Source organism: Sorex fumeus, unplaced genomic scaffold (genome assembly GCF_029834395.1).
Source record: "Sorex fumeus unplaced genomic scaffold, SorFum_2.1 ptg000128l, whole genome shotgun sequence".
Taxonomy (NCBI): Eukaryota; Metazoa; Chordata; class Mammalia; order Eulipotyphla; family Soricidae; genus Sorex; species Sorex fumeus.
The window spans coordinates 31,020,161-31,030,797 of NW_026606185.1; positions in this window are offsets into that span (position 1 = coordinate 31,020,161).

A 10,637-nucleotide genomic window follows, 5' to 3' on the forward strand; every position below is an offset into this window, starting at 1 on the left:
ACGTTGGACATGGGAGTGTCCTGGTGGATGATTCCACAACAAAATAGACCATATCATATTTAATCTATGGTTTTGCCTGACCAATGTCGCTGTTGTCCCAAAATTCTGAACGGGTTCAGACAACCATCTCCTTCATGCACAATTCTACTTCACAGAGCAGGGAGAAAGGGCTGCAAAGTTTAAAAAGAGAACTCCCAGAACGACCACCAACTGGGAGCTCTTTGGCACTATTGCGGCAACATGGGAAGATGCCATTGTTGACAACATTGATGAGGAATACGATCGACTAGTACAGCACCTCCATGAATGTGCAAGGAACACCAAGAGAGAGATAGCCACAAAAAAAGCCTGTCTTCGAAAACTCTTGAGCTTATTCTCCAGCATGGTTTGGCACATGCCTCAGGCATCTGCAAGCTAACATCTGAGCTCGCAAAGCAGTGCAGAGATGCGAACAAGAAAGACCTCAAAGAGAGAAGAGCAGAAGTGCTGGTAGATGCGGCAGAAGCCGGGAAAAGTATTCGTAATGCCCGCCTGCCCTTTGCCAACTACAAGACCAAGATGACTGCCCTCCGACGTCCTGATGGATCCATCACATCCTCCAGAACGGCAATGGAGAAGATTATCCATGACTTCTACTCAAATCTCTTCGATAGCCATGTCCACTTGCCAACATACCAAATTCCACAGGATGGATATGTCATTCCCAACGTTCTTCCTTCCGAAATCCAACACGCCGTTTCGTAGGTAAAGAAACGAACAGCACCCGGCCCAGACAAGGTCAGACCTGAACACCTGAAGAACCTGCCATCAGTACTCATCAATACACTGGCTCGGCTCTTCACATGCTACCTGTCTGAATGCAAGGTTCCATCCCAATGGAAAACCAGCAGGACTGTACTACTGTTCAAGAAGGGAGACATCCATGACATTGGCAACTATCGCCCGATCTGCCTATTGTCTGTCATCTACAAGTTGTTCACTCGAGTCATCCTAAATAGGATTGGCAGAACACTAGATGAAGGACAACCATGCGAGCAAGCCGGGTTCCGCAAAGGATTCAGCACCATTGACCATATCCACACGATAACCAAGCTCATTGAGTTTTCTCGGGAGTTCAAGATGCCGCTGTTTAACGTTCATTGATTTAAAGAAGGCCTTTGATTTAATAAGAAAATGCATTTATATTTTGTCTGCTTTCTAAATGAATCAGTTGACTACTGCTCTGTAAATGAAAAGTAGATTGTGCACTGGAACAGTAGTACAATTTGTAGGGTGCTTGCCTTGCACACAGCTGACCCAGTTTCAATCCCCAACACTCTATATGATCTCCAAGCACTGCCAGGTGTGACCCCCAATCTTTGAAGCAGATAGATTTAAACAATGGGTTCCTAAATTCAAAGTAGGCATTTGGTATTTCTATTTATCTTTTTTTTCCATTAAGCAGTCTTTTTCTTTGCATGCTTTTGCTGATGTTGCTTTGAAATTTAATTTTTTAAGGTAGCAAGCATTGTGATAAAATTATTAAAGACAGTCATGCAATTTTACTTTTCTTTTATTCATTTTAACTTTTTATTATGGGTTTTGGTAAGCAATGTCTAAGAAAAAAAGAATAAAAATGAATGGATCAGATTTCAAACTACACTACAATGCAGTAGTGATTGCAGGACTGGGGGGGGGGTCCTCTCAACACCTTTTACTTCGTGCTCCCCTCTCTATCTGAGCTGCCTTCTTCCCCAGCATGTGTAGCTGGCCTCCAAGCCATGGAGTGAACCTCCTGGTACTTGTCTCAGCTATTCTTGGGTGTTAATCTCCCAATTTGTTACTTTATATTCCCCAGATGAATGCGATCTTTCTGTCTGTCCCTCTCTTTCTGACTCATTTCGCTTAGCATGATACTTTCCATGTAGTACCACTTGTATGTAAATTTCATGACTTCATTTTTTCTAACAGCTACATAGTACTGCATTGTGTAGATGTACCAAAGTTTCTTTAACCAGTCATCTGTTCTCGGGCACTCTATTTTTTCCAGATTTTGGCTATTGTGAACAAAATCTGAATGGCTAAAAGGCACATGAGAAAATGTTCTACATCACTCAGCTACCACCATGGTGAGACCACTCTCCACACACATGAAGGTACCGACAGAGGAACAAAAGCATGCGGGTCCCGGGGTTGAGATCTCCAAGCCTACTTGGATCGGGGCTGAGCATTCTCCACCCAGATCCTCCAAATTCCAGTAGGCGGGGGTCACACCCACCAACTGGCCCCCTGGCACCATGTAATCCCATCAAAGGCCAAGACTCAGAGACTATAAAACCCAGCTCCCGGAAGCGGGTGGCCGCATGATGTGACTCATTCTCCTAAAGAGCCTTGAATATAGCACTTTCTTAAAAATCTCAGGGCTAGGATGAAGGAGATGTTACTGGGGCCTGCTCGAGGCAATCAGCAAATAACAGGATGATCATGATTCGTGATTGTGAATAGCACAGCAATGAACATAGAAGTGCAGATGTCATTTCAACTTTACTTTTTTGCCTCTCCCAGGAGCGGTATTGCTGGGTCAAATGGGAGCTCAGTTTCTAATGTTTTGAGAATCGTCCATACTGTTTTCCAAAAGGGCTGAACCAGTCGGCATTCCTACCAGCAGTGAAGGAGAGTTCCTTTCTCCCCACACACGCGCCAACACCAGTTGCTTTTGTTCTTTGGGTTGTGAGCCAGTCTCCGTGGTGTGTGAGATGATATCTCATTGTTGTTTTGATCTGCATCTCCCTGATGATTAGTGATGCAGGGCATTTTCTCATGTGCCTTTTAGCCATTCAGATTTCTTCTTTGGGAAATTTCTTCTTTCTGTTCATTTCATCACCCCATTTTTTGATGGGGTTAGATTTTTTTTTTCTTGTAGAGTTCAACCAGTGCTTTGTATATCCTTGATATCAACCCTTTATCAGATGGGTATTGGGTAAATATCCTTTCCCATTCTGTAGATTGTCTTTGTATTCTGGTTATTGTATCTATTGAGGTGCAGAAGTTTCTTAATTTAAGATAGTCCCATTTGTTTATCTGTATGTCCTCTTGGTTGGTCAGTGGAGTGTCGTCTTTGAAGATACCATTAGCCTCTATTTCCTGGCGGGTTTTGCCAACCTTGTCTTCAATGTATCTTATGGATTTTGGCCTGATGTAGAGATATTTAATCCATTTTGATCTGACTTTTGTGCATGCTGTTAGGTCGAGGTCTAAGCCCATTGTTTTGCATGTGGTTGTCCAGTTATGACAGCACCATTTGTTGAAGAGGTCTTCCTTGTTCCACTTCACATTTCTTGCTCCCTTATCAAAGATTAGATGTTCATACATTTGAGGTTGTATGTTCAAGTATTCCAACCTGTTCCAATGGTCAGCGGCCCTGGCTTTGTTACAGTACCATGTTGTTTTAATTATTTCCACTTTGTAGTAGAGTTTAAGGTTGGGGAGGATAATGCCTCCCCACGTCTTTTTCCAAAGAATTGCTTTAGCTATTCGTGGCCGTTTGTTGTTCCATATGAATTTCAGGAGTGCTTTTTTTTTATTTCTTTGAATAATTTCATGGGTATCCTTATAGGAATTGTGTTGAATCTGTATAATGCTTTCGGAAGTATTGCCATGTTGACGGTGTTGATTCTTCCTATTCATGAGTAGGGGATATGTTTCCATTTCCTCATGTCCTCTTTTATTTCATGGAGTAGTTTTTTGTAGTTTTCATTGTAGAGATACTTTACCTCTTTAGTTAGTCTGATTCTGAGGTATTTGATTTTTGGGGGCACAATTGTGAACAGGATTATTTTTTTCATGTCACTTTCCTCTCTCTCATTATTTCCATATAGGGAGGTCATGGATTTTTGGTGTTAATTTTATAGCCTGTGACTTTACTGTACAAGGCTATTGTTTCTAGGAGTTTCTTGGTAGAGGTTTTAGGGTTTCGAGATATAGTATGATATCATCTGCGAATAGTGAGAGTTTGATTTCTTCCTTTCCTATCTGGATAGCTTTAATGTCTTTTTCTTGCCTAATCGCTGTTGCAAGTACTTCCAGTACTACGTTTAACAGGAGTAGTGATAGTGGGCATCCTTGTCTTGTCCCTGATCTTAGAGGAAAGGCCCTTAGTTTTTCCCCATTGAGGATAATGCTCGTCATGGGTTTGTTGTAGATGGCTTTGACTATCTTGAGGAAAGTTCCTTCAAAACCCATTTTTGTGAGAGTTTTCATAAAAAAACGTTGATGTATCTTGTGAAAAGCTTTCTCTGCTGTGAAAAACTAAACATGCGGAAGGTTGTGAGTTCACAGGCCCTCCGGATGGCGCTATTTCACCATCTGCTATCAGTGCCCTAGAGCCGCTGTGTGTGGCCTGGATCAGGATGGCTGTTGGTCAAGGGCAGAGGAAGGAAGAGACGAGAGTCAGGCCGGTTGATCTTAGTAGCAGTTTATTACAAGGAAGTTTATCCCATAGAAGAAATTTATGTATGGAGGGCCTAGGTTCTCTCAAGCACATGTTCCCCTTGCTAGTCTCTCTATGGTCCATCTTGCAGACCTGCTCGCTTTCTCCAGCTCCCTTGTCTCTCCAACTCCTTTACAGTCTGTGCTGACACTCCACCCAGTCAGGTAGGAAAATCAACATAAGAAAGCCATTCCTGAGGGCCCACCCAAAAGGTATTCTAAAGCTCTTCCTGACTGTCCCAGGCAAAATATCTCCTTAAGGTGTTTTTCTCTTTTCCTCAGTCCAATAAACTATCAATAAACTATAAACTATCAACTATTCCTGAGGCTAGGCAGGAAGGACAGAACAGTGTTATCCTATATCTCCCCCTTTTTCTTTTGACAAAAAAAAACACAAAATTTGAAACAGAGGAAAAATGACTAGCTATATTTGTATGGACACAGTAAGAGATAACATTGAGACTTGTAGGGCAACTCTCCTGGGAACATCTGCCACAGACTCAGACTCAACAAAATTAATCTGGCACTCAGGCCAAATTAATCTTTCCTAACCCTAGCAGGGTCCAAATATAGTTATTACTTTTTGGATCATGACAGCATTTGTCCATGACCAAGCTCTTAACTTATAGTTAAGCATTATGGCACTTTGGCCAGGCCCATCTCGATGCCAGGTAGTACATAGCTTACCACTTGCCCTGGTTCCATCCAGTCCCTCGTCGGGACCCTGTTTTGTGGGGCACTAGGAAGTAAAGGTGGCTGAGGCTTAGGTGAGAGAACAGATGCCCAGGAGGAAAATATCCCTGAGAGTCACCTTACAGAAGCATGTCTTCTTGTGTCCATACAAAAAGGACATTGCTCTGAATAAACTATGCAAAGGACTTAGGGAGAAGAGAAAAAACAATGTTTACAAGTCAACATAGCACAAAGAAAGAAGTTACAAATAAACACAAAGGAATGGGAACACTGTGATGAGAGCAACCCAATAAACCTAAACTACCCAAGACTATGCAGGAAGGACAGAACAGTGTTATCCTACACTCTGAGTCTATTGCTATGATCATATGGTTTTTATCTTTACTTTTATTGATATGTTGGATTATGTTGATTGATTTCCATATGTTAAACCATCTTTGCATCCCTGGAATGAATCCCACTTGGTCATGGTGTATGATCTTTTTGATGAGTTGTTGGATTCTATTTGCTAATATTTTGTTGAGGATTTTCACATCTGTGTTCATCAGGGATATTGGCCTATATTTTTCTTTGTTGGTGGTGTCTTTGTTTGCTTTAGGTATTGGGGAGATATGTGCCTCATAGAAGCTGTTTGGGAGGGTTCCTGTTTTTTCAACTTCCTGGAAAAGCTTAAAGAGTTCTGGCAAAAGGTCTTCTTTGAATGTTTGGAAGAATTCACTAATGAACCCGTCTGGACCTGGGCTTTGTTTTTAGGAAGACTTTTGATTACTGCTTCAATTTCCTTGATATGAATGGATCTATTGAGGTATCCCAAGTCTTCCTGGTTCAATCTTGGGATATTATAGGAATCAAGAAATTTATCCATTTCTTCTAGGTTTTCTTGTTTTGTGGCATACAGACTCTCAAAGTAGTCTTTGATGATCTTTGGGATTTCACTGGTTTCTGTTGTAATTCCCCCTTTTTCATTTCTGATTAGGTTTATAAGGGTTCTCTCTCTTTCTTTCTTTGTGAATCTTCCTAGTGGTTTATAAATCTTACTTATTTTCTCAAAGAACTAGGTCTTGGTTTCATTGACCTTTCAGATTGTTTTTTTTTTTTTTTGGTTTCCATGTTGTTAATTTCTGCTCTAAGTTTTATAATTTCTTTCCTTCGGCCAATTTTGGGTTCCTTTTGTTAGTGTTTTTCTAAAATCTTGATCTGTGTGGTTAGGTTATCTATGTAAGCCCTTTCTTCTTTCCTTATGAATGCTTGCAATGCTATAAATTTTCCTCTTAGCACGGCTTTAGCTGCATCCCATAGGTTCTGGTAGCTCGTGTCTTCATTCATTGTCTCCAGGTATCTTTTGATTTCATCTTTGACTTCCTTCCTGACCCACTCGTTGTTCAACATCGAGTTGTTTAATTTCCAGGTGTTTGATTTGTTTTCCCATATCTTTATGTGATTCGCTTCTATCTTGAGCACATCGTGCTCTGAAAAGATTGTCAACACTACTATCTTCCTGATTCTATAGAGGTAGGCTTTGTGGCCTAGTATGTGGTATATTTTGCAGAATGTTCTGTGTGCACTGGAGAAGAATGTGTATTCTTTCTTTTGGGGGTGTATATCCCTGTATAGGTCTATTAGCCCTTTCTCTTCTATTTCTTCCTTCCTTCAAAGCCAATGTTTCCTTTTTGAATTTTGTTCTTGTTGATCAATCTAGAGGTGATAAGGCGATGTTGAAGTCTCTAACTAATATTGTGTTGCTAGCAATGTCCTCCTCAAAATTTGTTAGCAGTTGTTTTAGATATTTAGCTGGCCCCTCATTAGGTGCATATACATTTAAGACTGTGATTTCTTCCTGTTGTATGTATCCCTTGATAAATACAAAATGGCCTTGGCTGTCCCTTCTAATCTTTTTCAACCTGAAATTTATGTTGTCGTATACTAGTATGGCCACCCCAACTTTTTTGAGGGAGCTGTTTGCTTGCAGAATTGTTTTCCATCCTTTAACTTTGAGTCTGATTGTTCAGATGAGTTTCTTGTAGACAGCAGAATGTTGGTTTCAATTTCTGGATCCATTTCGCCACTCTGTGTCTCTTGATTGGTGCATTTAGACCACTGACAATGAGAGAGATTATTGTCATGGTGCCATCTTTCTGTAGGTGTTGGTTGTGTTTATAAGTGTTTTCTTCTTATCTTACAGGAGCCCCTTTAATCCTTCTTTTAGATTTGTTTTTGAGTCTATGAAGTTCCTGAGCTGTTGTTTATCTACAAAATGGTGTATAGTTCCGTCAAGTTTGAGTGAGAGTTTAGCTGGATAAAGTATTCTCAGTGAGGCATTCATTTCATTGAGTTTTTTCACTATATCTCACCATTGCCTTCGGCTTGGAGGGTTTCCTCTGATAGGTCTGCTGTAAATCTAATTGGTGCTCCTTTGTATGTGATTTCCTTCTTTGACCTTGCTGCTTGTAGTATTGTGTCTCTGTCCACAGCATCCATCGTTCTGACTATAATATGCCTGGAATGTTTTTATTAGGGTCTCTTTTAGCTGGCACCCTTCTGGCTCCTTGAATCTGGATGTCTGCATTCTTTAACTCTGGGAACTTTTCAGCAATGATTTCTTTAACTGTGGCTTTTTCACTGGGGTTGCCTCCCTGTCCTTCTGGTACTTCAATGATTCTAATGCTGTTCCTCTTGTCGTCATCCCCTAGGTCTCTGATTCTCCTTACACCCATGTTGAGGTCTTTTCCCATTGCTTGTTGTTCCCTATGGGATTTCTGTTGCTCATCTTCAAGCTCACTGATCCTGTCTTCAGCTGTACTCATCCTACTGCTAAGGGCACTTACTGAGTTTTTAATTTTGTCTACCGAATCCTTTATTTGTGACACTTCTTTTTGTAGCTTTTTTATTTCTGCTCTCATTTCTTCCTGTATTTTCTCGACTATCTCTTCTATTGTTTCTTTCATTTCTTCCTTTAGTTTTATAGATATCTCCTCCATTGATTCTTTGAGTAGATACTTAAACATCCTCTGCATTTCATCTCAGAATTCTTTATCAAAGAGAGCATATTTATGGATAGCCCTAGTTGAGCATTCCAGACTCTTTTCTTCGTCTTCTCCTTATTGTGGAGATTTGCACTGTTTCTTCATGTTGTTTCGTTTGTCTAGTGGAAAAACCATGAAATTCACTAGTACAGTTCCCTCTTATCGTGGGAAAGCATTCTGGATAAGGTCCGTCGATGGTAGTCGCCATTTTCTCTTTCTAGATTCTGACCATCTTCTCAGGCATTTTTCTTTGGCTTATGAAGAACAGCTAGTGAAGCTTTGGAGGAGGTGCTCTTTTAATATTGGGCTTGTACAGCTTCTTTGCATACTGGTCTTTTGTTAGAATTGGAGTAGGCCAGTGGATTATTGTTGTATTGTAGTTGAGGTGGCCAGATTTTTTTCCACAGATTTAGGTGATAGAGGCTGGGATGAAAGTCCAGAGTGCTGGTCCTGGTCGTGGAAAATATAACTGCAGCTTCTCCAGAGAAGGCCATGCCCACATTGAGGAGGCCATGCCCCTATAGTTGTGGCCACACCCCCAGTCAGTCCAGATGCTAGTGCACAGACCTGTTGGGAAGGGGCAGCGACTAGTTGGGCTGGCACTTGCTGTGGAAGTAGAATCAGGTGCCCCAGGCCGGGGTCCTGGCTGTAGCAGTTGGCTTTCGGGGTTCCGAGCTGGGGTGGGGAGTGGACACCAGGTGGGTACCTGTTGGGAGGGGCGGTGACTAGTTAGGCAAAAAAAAAAACTTTCTTCAAGATAAAAAGACTTCCTGTCATATTGAAAAAGATATCTGCACATCAAATGTTCAATAAAGGGTTGATACTTTAAAAAAAACAATAAAATCATAAAACTCAAAAAACAATAAGCAAATAGATTTTTTAAATGGAAATAGAATCTGAATACTTTTCTGAATGGCACATATAAATGGCCAACAAGAACACAAAAATGTCTTATCTTTTATTATTAAAGACACTTAATGGGATATTACCTCTTCACTTTGAAAATGTCTATTATCTAAAAGATGAGAACAAATATTGCAGGGGCTGGAGCAATAGTACAGCAAGTAGGGCATTTGTCTTACATGCAGCCAACTGGGATTAGATCCCCAGTATTCCCTCAATCACCAACAAGAGTAATTCCTGAGTGCAGATGAGGAGTAACCCCTGAGTATCGCTGGGTGTGATACAAAAAGCAAAAGCTAAAAAAAAAAATAAATTACTGGAAAGATGGGAACTCTTATCAATATAGATAGCAGATAGCAATTTAACTTAGTTCTGTAGTTAGAGTAAGCAGTATAGACATTGCTACAAAATTTAAAAATAGTAATTTCTTACAATTCATTTATCTACTTCTGAATTTTTCTATATTTGCTGAGAAATTCAGATTACTAATTAAATAAAATGCATGTGATATAATATTTATTGCAGCTTTATTTACAATAGCCAACAGCTTGTTTAAATAACAGATGGATAAGGAAGATGGAATACTACATGGTTGTTGAAAGGTAAAATCCTTCCTTTTGCAATAACATATAGAGGTTTGGTGGACATTACGTTTAGTGAAATAATTCAGGCAGAGAAAACACTGTATGATTTCACTCATATGTGTTCATCATAAAAACAAATTGATCAACTAAATAATAGTACATTTTCATAATGGTTAGAGAATAGGTAAATTAGAACAAAAAGATAATTTGAAAAGAATAGAATTGAATTTTTAATTGTGAATCTAATGTAGTTCATACACATTAAGTTTTATACACAAAGTTGCTATAATAAAATGTTGTGTTGATAAATAGAAAATTTAGAATATTAAGATTATTATTTTCGAGTAAAACTAAATGGTTAAATATGTCCTCCAAATTTCTAGAATAACACCCCACCCCCCAAAAAAACAGTGACTATTATACTGGTAATGGGTATGCAACAGTTTTGGCAAAGTTCTTAGTTCTAATTATAATTTCTCAAGAATGGGCATAGTTTCCAGCATCTATGCTATGAATTCCAAGAATGTTATTGCTGATATCCAATATAATTCATAGACACTGTCATTGACCTGGTTATTTTTAAAGTAAAATTGGTAATTAATTTATATTTGTTGAGTTGAATAATGAATTAACAAACCCAATAATGAATTAACCAACCCAAAGGTATCTCAGACATTTTTACCATTTTATAACTTGGTTCACACAACAGTTATTCCAGAATTTACATGTTGCCTCTTTTGTTAGCTAGAGAACTTAGGGAAAATTTGTAATGTTTCTTAAGCTTCTACTACTTATTTTATAAAATGAGGATGAATCTTCCTTTCTTTGTTGTCAAAATTAAATATTTCACAGAGTGTGTATCAAGCTGGTGACCCAGTAAACGGAAGGTACCATTGTTGTTAACTATTAAAAGATGGCTCCTAATTATTTTAAGAGTTGTTCTTTTCCATATTTATCTAAATGGCGT